Here is a 12,896-nt window from a genome sequence, read left to right as displayed (position 1 = left end):
TTTATTTTATTATTGATTTCTAATTTCATTCCATTATGATACGATAGAATGTAATGTATTAAATCTTTTTTTATTTGCTAGGAGCTGCTTTGTGGCCTTACACACAGTGTATTTTAGAAAAGGATCCATGAACTGCTTAGAATAAAGTGTATTCAGTCCTTAATGGATGAAGTATTCTATATAAGTCTGTTAAGTCTATTTATTATGTCTTTAGTTCTATAGCTTCTTTATTTAATTTTATTTGGAAGATCTATCTGCTGATGAGACAGTCATGTTAAAGTAACCACTATTATCATGTTGTGATCTATTTGATTCTTGAAATTGAGAAAGGTTTGTTTGATTACATAGGTGCTCCAATGGTTGGGGCATGAATATTTAAGATTGTTATGTCTTATTGATGTATAATTCCCTTAAGCAGTGTGAAATGTCTTTGTTTCTTCTGATTAATTTTGGCTTAAAATCTACTTTATCTGATATGAAGATAGAACCCTGTGCTTATTTTCAACATCCATGTGAGTGACATGGCATGCATTTTCTTTCAGATCTTGGTATATATTATTCCAAGACCTCCTAGCTTTGAGGGTCTAGGTTGAGAAAATCATCTGAGATCTGGAATGATTTCCTTCTTAATTTACCTGTTGCTTTATTCTGCCAGCCTTTAAAATTCTGTTCTTATTCAGTATGTTAGGCAGAATAATAATTCTGCCTAATTTTTTTTTTCCTAATGTGCCTTGGTGTTGGTCTGCTGCTATTTTTATATTTTGGGTCCTTTATGCTTCTTGTATTTGATTTTCCATTTCATTGTTCAGGTTTTAGAAAATTTCAGATATAATTTCATTGAAAACATTGTATATTCCTTTGGTTTGTATCTTTGAGCATTCATCCATCTGGATAAATCTTAGGTTTAATTTTTCAGGTTTTCACGTATTTCTTGGAATTTCTGTTCATGATCTCTTTTCACTGTGGTCAAATTTATTTTCAGTATTATATATTTTATGTTAATTTCCCAAAATTTGTCTTCCATGTAGTCTATTCTATTGGTGATGCTTTCCAATGAGTTTTTAATTTGGTTTATTGATTCCTTCATTATCTGACTGATTCTTCTTCAGTATATCTGACTGATTCTTCTTCAGTATATCTGTCTACTTATTGAAGTGGTCTTCCACTTGTTATATTTTCTCTCTGATTTAATTTTTTTGTCATATTTTACCTCATAGATCAGTTTAACCATGAATTTTCTGAATGCTTTCTCTGACATTTCTTCTACTATGGTGTTAATGGAGTCTGTTGAGGTGATCTGGGTTATTTGAGATGGCATGTTCCCTTGCTTTTTCATATTGTTTGTGTGTTTACCCATCTATCTGGATGGATCTAAAGCTGTAGAGTTTCTACCTTAAGAGTTTGTAGCATCCCTCTATGTTGTTAGTACCTTACAGATTGGCAGGGGGTGCCCAATGATACCAACAAACTATACAAAAAATATAAAGCAGTAAACTAGGTACTTAATTCCTATTTTGAGAAATTCATTGTTAATTGGTACAATATACAGAAATAGTACGATTAGCAAGTTCCATTAGTAAAACAAGTAATTAATCATGAATTTTGTTTGACTTAAAATCAAACAATAGGTGTTGTTTATGACTTTTGTTATATTAATTATTGCTCTGATATTGGTGGTAGAGGCTATGCATTATATCCATCAATTATTATTAAAAAGTGTTAAGGGTAGAGTTGTGTATGTTGAAAAAAGGAGAGATAGGAGACTAGAAAAGTGCTTGCAATTTCAATGAGTGAATAAGGCAGATGCAGTGGTAACTTAGGATGTGTGATTAATAAGAAAGGGGATGAAAAATAAAAGAATATAAAGGAGGTGAGAGAGCATGGATTTTTCCTGTCAGCAATAAGAAAGAGAAGGATACAAGAGAGACAGAGTAGTGGCAAAGACTATACAAGACAAAATCAAAATATGCTAATCAAAAACTCTGATGCTCAAAACATAGAGCATGGGAAAATAACACCTTCAAAAAACACAAGCCTAGATATGAGAGAGAAACAAATATGTATATATGTAGGTATCCTTGAATCAATCAGTACACATTCTAATAAAACAAAAAACAAATATATAAAACCAAAAACAAAGTGAAAACAACAGCAGCAGCAAAAAAGAAAAAGAAAATTTTCGATTAAAAGTTAAGAAATTAATGAGTGATTTCTACTCTGGTAAACAAAATAGTGAACATAAGTGTTCAGTCTCTGTGCCCAACTGATTTTCTTTTCATTTCTTCTTGAGGTACCAACTAAGCATGGGGAGTATGGGCTGTGGGTTGTCAAGTCCTTCCTTTTTATTGTGTTGGTAAATGAGTTGAAGGTTAGGGTTTAAGACTTCCAAATTTACATTCTAAGGAGATTTATGTGGGCAGCCTGGGCTGTGAATTGGCTTAGTTGGGCCAAAAGGTACAGCAACTTGTGGGGTGGGCCCACCTAGCCTAGGCCTGACAGGCTAGGCAGTAAAGCACCTACCTGGGAGGGCCAGGTGGGGAAGCATCTGGCTAGGTTAGGCAGGCCTGGCCACGAAGTGTTGGGCCAAGCAGGCTGGTCTGAGGCTGGGTGGCAAAGCTCCTGGCTGGCCTGGGCCAGGCAGATCAGGGCTGGGCAATGGGCCCTGCAGGTGAGGGGCAAAGGTATGTGCTGGGCCAGGCAGGCCTGGTGGTGAGGTGATGGCCAGGCAGGCTGGGCTATGAGCTGGTAGTAAAGCTGCATGCCTAGTAGGTAGAGAAGTGGGCAGTGATGGGAGCTGGGGTTCAGGTGACTGGAGGCTGGGGGTCCCGTGCAGGTGCCAGGCTGAGAGTACCAGGGACCATGCTGGTGCTGGGGACCATGCTGGTACCTGGACTCAGTAGGAGCCAGCCCAAGTGAACCCCAGGAACCTAGTGGGTGCCGGACAGGGCAACCGCTGGACTAGCTTGCTGGGCTTACCAAGAGCCAAATGCCCTCACAGCAACCCTTCCAACCTCCCAACCTGATATAGCTGGCCCCATGAGCCCCTGTGAGCCACAGGAGTCACAAGGCTGGGGAAAACAGGGCTCTTTCCAGCCTCTCCAAATTGTGTTCCCCTGGGCGAAATGCTCCCAGTGTCTGACTTTCCACAGGTTTGCTTGGCCCAGCCAAGTCCTTGTTAGGTTCAGACAGGGCCACGTGACCTAGCCACAAACTTACAGATCTAAGTTTCCAGTTCCAGTTAGCGATGCCCTGCTGCAGGCCTAACATGGATCCTGGATTGACTTTCTGAAGATGATTCAATTTTTTTTTTCTTTTTAAAGTCTCTATAGGGTACAAATATATCTATATCTACATTGATATATATTTTCTTTGTCCATTCATTCATTGAAGTATACTATGTTGATTCTATATTTTAGATATTTATATATATATATATATATAATGCTGAAATGAACCCAAGAATACAAATATTTCTTCAACATAGGGATTTCAGTTCCTTTGGAATATATACCCAGTAGTGGCATTGGTAATTCTGGGTTTTTTTTTTTTTTTTTTTTTTTTTTTAGAAACGCCCATGCTATTTTCTAAAATGGTTATACAAATTTATATTCCCACTAGGAATGTATGGTGTTTCCTTTTCTCTACATTCTTGCCAACATCCTTTCTTGGACCAATGTCATGGATCTTTTTTTCCTGGGCTTTCTTCTAGTCATTTTACAGTTTTATGTCTTAGGTTTAAGTATTTTATCAATTTGGAATGATCTGATTATAACATATATAGGATCAATGAATATGATAGTTTAGCTAGTATGGGTAGTTCTCGTTCATATTTTTCCATCATTATTCTCCCTTAAGTCAGCTAATTATTAGACAATGAGTAAATTGAATGTTGGGATGGGGGGATATCTGACTGAAATGAATTTGGGGAGAACACCATTTCTTTTGAAGAAAGATAAAGACCAACTAATAGGTAAGCTTCCTTACCTGAACTTCCAGACTTTCACTTTCTCATTGTTCTTCAGTGAAGTCACCACAATATTGTGTTGTTTGTTAAAGACAAATAATGTTTTGTTATTATAGCTATTATTATCTAACATATGGTGTATTATAATTTTATAGATTTTAAGTTAATGACTTCAGATTTTATTAAACAAATTGGTTACTTCTATAGAATATGCCTTAAATAAATAGATTTTTAAATTTAAGGTTAGATAAGGTTCTTTCTGAATGTGTCTTGGAGAAGAGATATGTGTGCTGGAAAGAACACTGATTGAGGGCTAGGATATTTTGCTTCTGGACCTGACGTTCCTTGTTAAATACTATGAATATGTCTCTGTATTTCTCTATTTTCTCCTCATTGTATATGTAAAATAAGAATTTTAAAGTAATAACTACATTGAGAAATAATAGTAAATACCAAATATTTACTATCTACTGCATGTCAAGAACTATATCAGGGAGGAGATTCCAACATGGCGGCGGGCGCAGAGAGATCAAGTCTCTGACCTCTTCAGCTGTGCAGGCATAGGGAGTCGTAAACAACCTAAATCTGTTTGCTCAGGATCACTAGGCAATGCTGAGCTGATGTGGATCTGGGGCCTCTCAGAACACACACTGAGCCCGGATCAGCTGAATTCAAGCTCCCGTTCGCCTGCTTCCCGCAGACAAACAGCTGTGACTCAGCACTGATCCATCCAGCTGAAACAACTGGTCAGCCCTTCTGATCCTACAGAGGTAAATGCCAACCGAGCCTTCATAGGTAGTGGCCACAGGTTTGAAACGGGGCTTGGGAGAGACAGTAAGGACCCACCCGTTGCATTGGTCACCGGCAAAGGGAAACGAACTGTCGCCATTTGCAAGAGACACCACCATGGCAGAGAACTGACGTCATCAGACTGCGGTGGAGGAGATAACTTCATTGAAACCTGCGGCTACAGGTGTGTAATTCCCTAGACTTCCCTCTCCACACATCGGGGAAACCTTAAGGGCCCCTCCCAGCTCTCCCGTAAGGGCCCCTCCCAGCTCTCCCGTGAGCACAATACCCAGACCGAGGGAATCAGAGGTGGCTCGGGACCCGCGGCACGGAACTACCGCTCCCACAAGTGCTGACAGCTGAGGTCTCTTGCACCAGCTACCGGAGGCGTGGCTACCGGAGGGCAAGTAAAATCCGCTGAGGATTCTCAGCCACAAGCTCTACAAACTTAGGGTCTGAGGGAATGGCAAACTGGAAGAGTGTGCCCAGTTGTTCATGAAAACAGGGCTCCCGGGAGCAGCAGACCTGACGTGTAGCCAGTATTGTGATGAGCGGCAACTGTGACAGGGGACTGGCTAGAGGAAAAGTGGGAAGTGACTAGACACAAGAGGAGGCCCTAGGCACTCAGGATTGGAGACTCGCCCAGTCTGGGATGAGCTGCTGCACAGTGATTGGTTCCCGCGTATTGACAGGAGAAACTTGGCCTGGTTGGCACAGCGCCACCTACTGGAAGAGAAGTTAATCAAACTCTAAGACTGCATTTATTAGTTATTTTTTCCTTTTTTTCTTTTCTCTTTTTTTTTGATTTGGGTTTTTCTTTCATTTTCATTTTTCTTTCTTGTTGTTTTTTTAAGGTTTTTTTTACAATTTTTTTAAATTTTTTTTTCTTCTAATTTTAATTTTAATTTTTTTAATTTTTTTAATTTATTTTTCTTTTTTTATTTCCTATTTTTTCTTCTTTTGTCTTTTCATTTCTTTTCAATTATCTTATCCCCCTTCCTTGAATTCTACCTGCTTACTCTCATTCTCTTTAGTGACTCCTTCCCTTCCCTTCTAAAACCTTTCCTCCCAGGCATCTAATAAATTTATAGGAGTAAACAGTAACTCATCAGTCAAACAGAACAAGAAGTAACATGAGCAGCTTCAAAAAGCAAGGAAGAAAAGGAGTACAAACAATGCAGGACAGCCTAAATATTCAGGAGGACCTAGAGTCATCAGAAAAATGGTCATATAAAGAACTCAAGGAACACCTTAGACAGATGGAATGGAACCTTAAAGAGGATACAAAACAGCAAATTCAAGCAGTGAAAGAACACATTGAGAATGAATTATATAAACAGATAAAAGAAGAAGTTGAGCATCTCTATCAGGAGATAGAGATTATAAAAAATAATCAAACACTAATTCTAGAAATGAAGGAAATGATAAACCAAATTAAAAACTCAATTGAGAGTATCACTAACAGAGTGGAGCAAGTAGAAGCCAGAACGTCAGATAATGAAGACAAAATATATCATCTTGAAAAGAGTCTAGCCAACTCAGAAAGGCTGGTAAAAAATCACGAGAAAAACATCCAAGAGTTATGGGATAACATAAAAAAACCAAACTTACGAGTCATCGGGATAGAAGAAGGTACAGAGATTCAAACCAAGGGAATGAGTAACCTGCTGAATGAAATAATTACAGAAAACTTTCCAGAAATATAAAAGGAAACAGATATACAAATTGAAGATGCATACAGGACACCGAGCACACAAAATCACAGTAGACCAACGCCAAGACACATTGTTATGAAGATATCCAATATACAGAACAAAGAGAAAATATTAAAAGCTACAAGAGAAAGGAGACAGATTACATTTAGGGGTAAACCACTAAGGTTAACAACGGATTTTTCATCACAGACACTGAAAGCAAGAAGGTCATGGAACAATGTATTTCAAACACTGAAAGACAATGGATGCCAACCAAGAATTCTGTATCCAGCAAAATTAAGCTTCAAGTATGACAACGAAATAAAAATCTTTCATGATAAACAAAAGTTAAAAGAAATTGCAGCCAGAAAACCAGCATTGCAAAGCATTTTGAGCGAAACACTACATGAGGAAGAAATGAAAAACAATAACCAAAACCATCAGTAGGAAGTGCCTCGGTAAAGACAGAGGGCAAGGGGAAAGATAATCATGGAGAAACAAACTAATTTTTTTTAAAAAAGGATAAATAATCAAACATGGATGGAAGTACAAACCATATATCAATAGTAACTTTGAATGTTAATGGCTTAAACTCTCCAATAAAGCGACATAGGCCTGTATCATGGATTAAAAAAAACAAATCCAACAATATGCTGCCTCCAGGAGACACATATGATTGGAAAAGACATACACAGGCTAAAGGTGAAAGGATGGGAAAAAATATACCACACACACGGTTCTCGTAAGCAAGCAGGGGTGGCCATCCTCATATCGAATAAAATCGACTTCAAGACTAAGTTAATCAAAAGGGATAAAGAAGGACATTATATACTGTTAAAAGGAACCATTCACCAAAAAGACATAACAATTATCAATATTTATGCACCAAATAATGGTGCTGCGACATTCATAAAACAAATTCTCCTCAAGTTCAAGAATCAAATAGACCACAACACAATAATTATGGGTGACTTCAACACACCTCTCTCACCATTGGACAGATCCTCCAAACAAAAGTTGAATAAAGAAACTATAGAACTCAATATCACAATCAATAACCTAGACTTAACTGACATATATAGAATATATCAACCATCATCAAATGGATATACTTTTTTCTCAGCAGCACATGGATCCTTCTCAAAAATAGAACATATATTATGCCATAGGGCAACCCTCAGTAAATATAAAGGGGTGGAGATAATACCTTGCATTTTATCTGATCATAATGGAATGAAACTGGAAATCAATGATAAAAGAAGGAAGGAAAAATCCTACATCACATGGAAAATGAACAATATGTTACTGAATGATCAATGGGTTACAGAAGACATAAAGGAGGAAATCAAAAAATTCTTAGAGATAAATGAAAATACAGACACAACATATCGGAATCTATGGGACACAATGAAAGCAGTTTTAAGAGGAAAATTCATCGCCTGGTGGTCATTCCTCAAAAAAAGAAAAAAAACAACAAATAAATGAGCTCACACTTCATCTCAAAGCCCTAGAAAAGGAAGAGCAAAACAACAGCAAATGTAGCAGAAGGCAAGAAATAATTAAAATCAGAGCAGAAATCAATGAAATTGAAACAAAAGAAACTATTGAAAAAATTAACAAAACTAAAAGTTGGTTCTTCGAAAAAATAAATAAGATCGACAGACCTTTAGCCATGCTAAAGAAGAGAAGAAGAGAGAGAACTCAAATTACTAACATACGGGATGAAAAAGGCAATATCACAACAGATGCTACAGAAATACAGAAGACAATTAGAAATTATTTTGAAAACCTATATTCCAATAAAATAGAAGATAGTGAAGACATCGATAAATTTCTTAAGTCATATGATTTGCCCAGACTGAGTCAGGAGGATACACACAATTTGAACAGACCAATATCAATGGATGAAATTGAAGAAGCCATCAAAAGACTACCAACCAAGAAAAGCCCAGGACCGGATGGGTATAGAGCGGAGTTTTACAAAACCTTTAAAGAAGAATTAATACCAATACTTTTTAAGTTATTTCAGGAAATAGAAAAAGAGGGAGCTCTTCCAAATTCATTCTATGAGGCCAACATCACCCTGATTCCGAAACCAGGCAAAGACACCTCAAAGAAAGAAAACTACAGACCAATATCTCTAATGAACCTAGATGCAAAAATCCTCAATAAAATTCTGGCGAATCGAATACAAAAACACATCAAAAAAATTGTGCACCATGATCAAGTAGGATTCATCCCTGGGATGCAAGGATGGTTCAATATACGGAAATCAATAAATGTTATTCACCACATCAACAGACTTAAAGATAAGAACCATATGATCATCTCGATAGACGCAGAGAAAGCATTCGACAAAGTACAGCATCCCTTTATGTTCAAAACGTTAGAAAAACTAGGGATAACAGGAACTTACCTTGACATTGTAAAAGCTATCTATGCTAAGCCTCAGGCTAGTGTCATTCTGAATGGACAAAAGTTAAAGGCATTCCCTCTAAAATCTGGAACAAGACAGGGATGCCCTCTATCACCACTTCTATTCAATATAGTTCTCGAAACACTGGCCAGAGCAATTAGACAGACGAAAGAAATTAAAGGCATAAAAATAGGAAAAGAAGAACTTAAATTATCACTATTTGCAGATGACATGATTCTATACCTAGAAGACCCAAAAGGGTCTACAAAGAAACTACTAGAACTAATAAATGAATTCAGCAAAGTGGCAGGATATAAAATCAACACGCATAAATCAAAGGCATTTCCGTATATCAGTGACAAAACTTCTGAAACGGAAATGAGGAAAAACACTCCATTCACAATATCCTCAAAAAAAAAAAAATACTTGGGAATCAACCTAACAAAAGAGGTGAAAGATTTATACAATGAAAACTACAGAACCCTAAAGAGAGAAGTAGAAGAAGATCTTAGAAGATGGAAAAATATACCCTGTTCATGGATAGGCAGAACATCATCAAAATGGCGACATTACCAAAAGTTCTCTATAGGTTTAATGCAATGCCAATCAAAATCCCAACGGCATATCTTGTAGAAATAGATAAAGCAATCATGAAATTCATATGGAAAAATAAAAGACCCAGAATAGCAAAAGCAATTCTAAACAGGAAGTGTGAATCAGGTGGTATAGCGATACCAGATTTCAAACTATATTACAGAGCAATAGTGACAAAAACAGCATGGTACTGGTACCAAAACAGGCGGGTGGACCAATGGTATAGAATAGAGGACACAGAGACTAATCCACAAAGTTACAACTATCTTATATTTGATAAAGGGGCTAAAAGCATGCAATGGAGGAAGGATAGCATCTTCAACAAATGGTGTTGGGAAAACTGGAAATCCATATGCAACAAAATGAAACTGAATCCCTTTCTCTCGCCATGCACAAAAGTTAACTCAAAATGGATCAAGGAGCTTGATATCAAACCAGAGACTCTGCGTCTGATAGAAGAAAAAGTTGGCTCCGATCTACATATTGTGGGGTCGGGCTCCAAATTCCTTAATAGGACACCCATAGCACAAGAGTTAATAACAAGAATCAACCAATGGGACTTACTCAAACTAAAAAGTTTTTTCTCAGCAAGAGAAACAATAAGAGAGGTAAATAGGGAGCCTAAATCCTGGGAACAAATTTTTACTCCTCACACTTCAGATAGAGCCCTAATATCCAGAGTATACAAAGAACTCAAAAAATTAGACAATAAGATAACAAATAACCCAATCAACAATGGGCCAAGGATCTGAACAGACACTACTCAGAGGAGGATATACAATCAATCAACAAGTACATGAAAAAATGCTCACCATCTCTAGCAGTCAGAGAAATGGAAATCAAAACCACCCTAAGATACCATCTCACTCCAGTAAGATTGGCAGCCACTATGAAGTCAAACAACAACAAGTGCTGGCGAGGATGTGGAGAAAAGGGTACACTTGTACATTGCTGGTGGGACTGCTAATTGGTGTGGCCAATTTGGAAAGCAGTTTGGAGATTCCTGGGAAAGATGGGAATGGAACCACCATTTGACCCTGCTATTGCCCTTCTCGGACTATTCCCTGAAGACCTTAAAAGAGCATGCTACAGGGATACTACCACATCGATGTTCATAGCAGCACAATTCACAATAGCTAGACTGTGGAACCAACCCAGATGCCCTTCAATAGATGAATGGATAAAAAAAATGTGGCATCTATACACAATGGAGTACTATGCAACAATAAAAAATGACAAAATCATAGAATTTGCAGGGAAATGGATGGCACTAGAGCAGATTATGCCTAGTGAAGCTATCCAATCCCTAAAAAACAAATACCAAATGTCTTCTTTCATATAATGAGAGCAACTATGAACAGAGCAGGGAGGAAGAGCAGGAAGAAAAGATTAACTTTAAACAGAGACATGAGATGGGAGGGAAAGGGAGAGAAAAGGGAAATTGCATGGAAATGAAGGGAGACCCTCATTGCTATACAAAATTACATATAAGAGGTTGTGAGGGGAATGGGAAAATAAACAAGGAGAGAAATGAATTACAGTAGATGGGGTAGAGAGAGAAGATGGGAGGGGAGGGGAGGGGGGATAGTAGGGGATAGGAAAGGTAGCAGAATACAACAGTCACTAATAGGGCATTATGTAAAATTGTGGATGTGTAATCGACGTGATTCTGCAATCTGCATTTGGGGTAAAATTGGGGGTTCATAACCCACTTCAATCTAATGTATGAAATATGATATGTCAAGAGCTTTGTAATGTTGTGAACAACCAATAAAAAAAGAACTATATCAATTTTATACATTTTTATTGTATAAAGAATGATCTTTGAAGAAGTGAGATTCTTAAATATCAACTTGAGGAAAATGATCTTATTTTGATAATCTTCAGGGACAAAGAAAAATATAACAAGGAACTTTTGTGAGTTGGTAAGTGTTAATATGGAATAGGACTTATTCCCATGAATTTTAGATGATGAAAGCGCACAATTGCATTTCTCCTATGGGGAAAAAAAAGATAAATGTGCACAGGCAAAGAGGATGTAGTAGTTATTGTGGATAACCACCAAAAGTTACTCACAGATCTACATGCTAGGAATGTTTAGAGTTAACATAATGAAACTCAACTTTGATCAGGCTGCTCTTTAAAATAAGAAGACATCTCAAATATTCAAAATTTCACATCACCATGTGACTCACAGTAAATGCCCTGACCAGAGGTGAATGGGAGTTTTGATAGAGTCAAATACGTGGTGAGATTTTTATGAAGAGGAATGGCAATTTTGAGAACATGAGAAACCTTTAGTATATAATGTTCTATAATTAAGGTTTTGAAGGAAGTACCCATAAAAAACAGAGAACCTATAGAAAATAGGTTCTTATATAGAGACATGAGAAAATATCAACTTTCCTGGGAACTAGCCTCTCCTCTTGACTTTCTTAAAGACGTTAAAGGGCTAATTGTTCAAGAACATGTCTAAATCACGGATTGCCTAATCTTTTATTTTGCCTCTCAACATCCACTATTTATAACCAATTTTACACTAGTAAAAATTGTTTTAGTTGGAAAAATACTTGAATGAGTTTTGATGAGTTTTAAGAAGCTTAAATGTATTAATTATATAAATATATATCCCTTAGAAGATAAAAATCATTAAATTATTAAAGCACAACATATTCATTTAAACTTTCATCTGAGAAAACTGTTTACCAAATGTGTATATCTGTGAACCTTATGATATGCTTAGATTTCTGCATCAACTTTCATAAATATGAAACTGTCCTAGATGGTAATTCATGTACAACTAAGTTTGGGGAACCATCAATATATTATTACTTTCAGATAGAATCCAAAGTGTATTTTCATAAAAATGTTTCATTTCAGCAAGACTGATAATGTGTACACACTTAAAAAATTAAATGTAGGCATGTACAGTCATCATCTTCAGATTTATAATTACCTAAATATGTAATCAGGTGATGGAAAATAATCATATAAGATCAAAATTCATGAAAATTTAAAATGGTGATTAGAAGACAGATTAATCATTCTCATTCTAAACATTTTGGGAAAACAGTATTCCTTGGTAATACGGAAAAAAAGTCAGTAAAAATGACAGAAGAGTGTAACAATTGAAAAATTAAACTGATAGGATGGTTATGATGCCATTTATATGAAGATTGACTATGGATTAGTAATTGTTATGTGGTTTTAAGGTGTAATTTGTGTTTGTATATATGAGCCAAGTTTGTGAAATTCCAAAGAAGCAATGGTTTGAATAATAAGAGTGGGATAGTAGAGAAGATTTGGAAGCTTTTTTCTCTCTTCTAGATTATAAGTTTAAATAAATATATACTATTAATGACATAATAAAACAAAGATAGCAAACTTTGTTTATTATATAATCTGTATTTGGGGTTTGAGAGAGAGAGAGAGAGAGAGA

The 12,896-nt window shown here is 36.5% G+C and overlaps 1 protein-coding gene across 4 annotated transcripts in view; it reads left to right on the top strand.

The window, feature by feature from the left end:
- Window positions 1-12,896, top strand: part of DMD (dystrophin) — a gene marked incomplete at its 3' end in the record, with an annotated part of 2,539,585 nt that overhangs the window by 300,812 nt on the left and 2,225,877 nt on the right. The gene's annotated exons all lie outside the window — the stretch shown is intronic.

This window comes from Spermophilus citellus (assembly GCF_964194105.1).
Source record: "Spermophilus citellus genome assembly, chromosome: X".
NCBI classification, from domain to species: domain Eukaryota; kingdom Metazoa; phylum Chordata; class Mammalia; order Rodentia; family Sciuridae; genus Spermophilus; species Spermophilus citellus.
This window is presented reverse-complemented; position numbering and strand designations above follow the sequence as displayed.